The sequence below is a fragment of the Octodon degus genome, unplaced genomic scaffold, assembly GCF_000260255.1.
Source record: "Octodon degus isolate 3935 unplaced genomic scaffold, OctDeg1.0 scaffold00016, whole genome shotgun sequence".
NCBI classification, from domain to species: domain Eukaryota; kingdom Metazoa; phylum Chordata; class Mammalia; order Rodentia; family Octodontidae; genus Octodon; species Octodon degus.
In genome coordinates this window covers 18,275,515-18,280,322 of record NW_004524592.1, presented here as the reverse complement: position 1 = coordinate 18,280,322, position 4,808 = coordinate 18,275,515, and the positions used below count along the sequence as shown (strand labels likewise).

General features: G+C 42.0%; 1 protein-coding gene across 5 annotated transcripts in view; it reads left to right on the top strand.

Moving 5' to 3' along the window:
* Positions 1-2,170: 2,170 nt before the first annotated feature.
* Alpk1 (alpha kinase 1) overlaps positions 2,171-4,808 on the top strand; it is a 147,216-nt gene continuing 144,578 nt past the window's right edge. For all 5 annotated transcript variants that reach the window (XM_023710067.1, XM_023710068.1, XM_004626754.3 and 2 more), the window contains exon 1: positions 2,171-2,334. The gene's annotated coding sequence lies outside the window, so the exon portion shown is untranslated. The remainder of the gene's footprint in view (positions 2,335-4,808) is intronic.

Genomic DNA, 4,808 nt, shown 5'->3' with positions numbered 1-4,808 from the left:
TCTGCTGTTACTAATTAATTAAACCCAGTCATCATGCCTGTCTAGATTACCGCAGTGGTCCTGTAACTCATTTTCCTGACTCCTGCCTCGCCTCCTTGTCCACCCACTCACTGATGTCACCCTTCGCATGTAATCCAGCCTCCCCATGCACTGTGTGTTCTGTCTACTACATTAGTTTTCTATGGTTCCCTTGTGTTTTCAAGACAAATCTCCACACTGACAGAGCTGCCTGCTTTTCTGGCGGACCTTGTAGCCACTCATCCAGCCACCCAGTTATAGCTGTGAGTGCCTGGAGGTGCTGCTTATGTGACCAGAGTGAATCCATAGCTCTTGCTGCAGACACGTACTGTCAACATGCTATTTCATGGACCAATGATGTCTGCTTGCTTCTGCATTTATGATCAAGATTATAACACTTAGAAAATCAAAACTAGTATGCTAGCAGAGCAACTATAAGTACACCATAACATGCTTCCTTTGCGGATGCATTCTTCCAGCACTCACAGCGGCTAGAGCTGTGTTACTCGCTTTTTACCCCAAGGAACTCTTAGTTTGGAAAACTTCCTGGGACTGAGCATTCTGTTACCAATGAGGCAGGGCATCTGTGTGTTTCTGCGGCTCTGAGGATCCTACCAGGAACCCAGCCAGACTATTGTCCAGACCCCAGGGAGGATGAACTGCTGCCTGTCAGCCTGCCCGCTCTGCTTTTCCTCTTTTCCCAGGGTTTAGTGCACTCACTAGGGCGCTAGAATGTTGAACAGTCTCCTCATAAGCACTTGATCTTTGATGTATTTACTCATCCACCCCAAATAGAATTTAAAAATATAGGCACGACTCACAATGAACGTGACCACTGTTGCACTGCAAACATGTACTATTAAAAATGTGATAAAGACACACTAAATGTACAACAGTTGTATAAAATCAACAGTTGGAGATTTTGTATTATTCCTTTATCTCCTTAAACATTTATTCCCATTCCAAGTCCTGCATTCAATATCCCCCTAATATAAAATGGTTTGTATGCCTCACAGTCATACTTTTAAACAATAAAAATGTACATATTGAAATTATTTTTTTCTACTATGATAAGCATTAAGTATGAAGGACTAAGTTATACAAACATTAATTCATAACTAAATGAAAATATGTATTTGATAAATATAGAAATGCTAAAATTTTATTATAAATGCATTTCTCAATAAGACCTATGGAGTTCTTAAAATTAGTTTATGGATGAATGTTATTTATAGTTAGGAAAAACCTGGTTCCACAAAATGAGTACATGGAAGAGAGAAACTGGGCTTATTTAGATATAAGCAGAGCTAGGAAGAGTTTTGAAATAAAAATGTCGTGTAGTTATTTGAGCTTATTCTAAGGTCCTGTATTAAGAAACACAGTGATCTGTCAAAAACCTCTCTATGTGGTCTAGCTGTTTCCATTTGATTCTTTCCTTTTATTTTGCTGGGAAGTGGAACTGAAAGCCTTCCTGAGAGCTTATGAAAAGCATTACCAAAACTTATCAGTTGTTATTACTAAAGTCTGTTTCCCCCAGAGTAAACATTAGCTCAGTGAGTTCAGAAGGGATTGAGAAAGATGGAATAGTCTTCAAAACACTTGTAATAAAATGAAGCTTGATGCACAATTAAAGCTCTTCTCAAGTACTTTTGGTTTTTGTTTTCTGGGGTTTTTTTTGTCAGAGCCCAGGGCTGTAGTTAGGTTCTCCCCTGAAGGACAAACAGTGCTGCCTGGGTTCCTGCTTAGGTGGTTCTCAGCATCACACCAGGCAGCCTCTCCAGGCTTCCTGGGGCCTTCTTCTGACCTCCTGTCCCAGTGCCGATGAACCTGCAAGCACAAATGTCTCATCGAGCTCACTCCTGCACTTAATTACAAGATGCAGCTTGGAAACAGAGTCTCAGCCCCAGTGTGTCTCTTTACAACAGGTCAGAACAATGTCACATTCCCTGCTTCTCGCAAACATTCCCTTTCCTTGGCCCTCAAGGGACTTTCCGCTCTGTCTCAGTCTGAGCGAGTCATCTCCTTGCACTTTCATTCTGAGCAGGGCCTCCTCTGGAGTAATACAGCTCCCAGAGTCCCTTGCAGGGGCAATCCAGAGGGGTGTGTCCTGAATGCAGAACTGCTGGAGTGCTAGTCAGGGACGTGAATTTCACAACCACGTCTGACGGTGACAGGATTTGTTCGCTTTAGATTCCCACTTCCTGAAACCAAAGCTGCTTAGGAGAAACAGCATTTTTCAAGAAGATTTTAGCGGAATCAACTGTTTTCAGAGTCAGATTTGCTGGTCTGAATACTTTCTTCTTCTTCAAGATAAAAGTGAGTACCAGCCTTCAAGTGAATATTTGTCATAGACGTGGTCAGGCCTTGATCATACAGTAATATTTTCTCAAATTGTAGATTATGTGTGTCATCCTGTTTCTACTTCACAGTCTCGTCTACATTTTATAACTCTGGAGTTTTTTAAGAGCATTTGTGTTTCTAGACACATCTGCCACTGGGAGGAGCATGTGGGACGGAGAGGGGACAGAGGCAGGAGGGAGAGGCTGTCTATAGTAGTTATTATAAAGAGAAGAAAATGAACCATTTCTACAAGGTTTTAAAGATCAGGTCCTTGCGTCACAGAAGTTGCTAAACCTGCTAATGAACACCTAACCTCATCTGGCGCTGAATCTAGATGCCCGATTAAAGCATTAGAGAAGTTTTGGGATTACTTATTTGAACAACTAACCTTGGGATTTTTGCCCAGAGTACAGAGGCAGTGGCCTAGAAAATAAATCTTTTATGATGGTATCGGTAATTTGGGCAGGTAAACAGACAAATGAAAGCGATGCTCCCTACCCAGGAAGAACAGCCGGTGTGCTGGGTGTGGACAGCATTGTGTAGAGAGGAAGCATCCAGAAAAGTTGAATTCCTTGTATGTTTCTCTAGAAGAGGCCGCCTAGTAAGAAACTTTAGCATTTAAAATTAGGATTCTAGCTACTTTCTTCTCAACCTCTTGAAACTCTAGCCTGAAAAGAAACAAAATACTTAAAATATTCTAAAAATAACTTTTTCACTACTTTAAAGATTTTTTTTAAGGCTAGGATGAATCCTTATATTCTTCCCACAATAAGACCTCAAGATTTTATAGCATCCCTACCTACATGAGGAAGCCAAAAATTAAACTTCTCAAGAGTGTATTTAAGAATGTTGCGGCGGGGGGGGGGGGGGCAGGGAGATGGCTCAGTAGAATAAGCATTTGCCTGGCAAGTGGAAGGGCCTGAGTTCAATCCCCTGTTCTGCCAAAAGAAAAAAAAAAAAAAAAGAATGTTGCCAGGGATATACAGCTCAGCAGCATAAGTACCTGCATGGCAAGCACAAGATCCTGAGTATTAGGTATGAACCCACACAATCAACCAGACCAGGCATTCTGACTCAGGTAGAAGATTTATTGGGGCATCAAGCAGGCTGGCCACCTAGCGGATCAAGACAGCAGTGAACAAAGGGGGGGACAGGAGACTTTATAGGATCTTTTAAGGAGGGTGCTTGTGGGCTGGAACAGCTGAGGGAGAGCTAATCTTGGCAGGGCTACCTGGTCTGTGGGGGACCTTTAATGCTAACAAAGGAGAGTTTCATGGTTGCTTGCCCAGGTCAGTCAGGTGGACCTGTGCTGCATTTTTGGGTTTGGCTCTGTGTGGGGCCAAGGGGGAGAGAGTGTTGGGGGCAGGGTGCCTGGGAAACCAAGAGGGAGAGTGTTTGGGGCAAGGTGCCTGGGAAACTTGGAATCCTGACCTATCACCAAGTTCAATCCCCAGTACAAAAAAAAAAAGTCAATACATGTGTAAATTATGGATATTATAGAATCTCATGCAAAATAATGTTGTATGAGACAGACATGTTAGGCTATAATGATATCCCCTAGTAAGTGCTGTGTGATGCAGGCTTGGCTTTAGAACTGGAATTTCCCTTAAGAATAATTCTATGATTGCTTCCATTCCAAAGAATTTCACTGATCACTTTCTCCTGAGTACATGTGTTGTTTTTCTACTTCAGCAAATAATGGCTTTTGACATAAATAGTTCATTGTAAGTTATTTTCCTTCTTGAAATGTAAGTATCTATAGGTTGAATAATTATTTTAGAACTTTACATTCAAGCTGCTGGTATAAATACATTCCTTATTTTTGTTACTGTGTATTTGTATATAATATGTGAAGAAGTCGCTGTGGGCTAGCAAGGTAAGTGAGCAGACTAAGCATGTGCTTAGGCAAGCACATGGACAGGGGTTCAACCCCGGGTACCACATGCCAGCACCAGTCCTGCCCATGGGCACACTGAGCCAGCCATGGAGACAGCCCTGGGGAGGCTGAAAACAGGAGGATCACTATGAGTTGGATCTGTGTAGTGAGACCCTCTACCAAACACAAAGAGAGAAGGAGGGAGGAAGTGAGGGAAGGAGACAGAAAGAAAGAGAGATAAGGGGAGGAGAGGAGAGGGGAGGGGAGGAAAAGGAAGTGCTACTTTTGGGGCTGGGGAGTGCAAGGTTCTGATCCTAGCTACCAAAAAAAGAGGCATCACATCTGAAGAAATCTTTGTTTCTTGATATTACTAGTGTCCTATTTTTGCAAGATGTGATTTGCTTTATTTACAGAGTCTATGAGATGGACTTAATAGAATACTATTTGGTGTGATTCTTCTATGTCTAAATAACAGGTAAAATTCGTGAAATGCAAATTAAAACCACATTGAGATATCATCTCACCCCTGAAAGAATGGCTATCATAAAGAAATCAACCAACAACAAATGTTGGA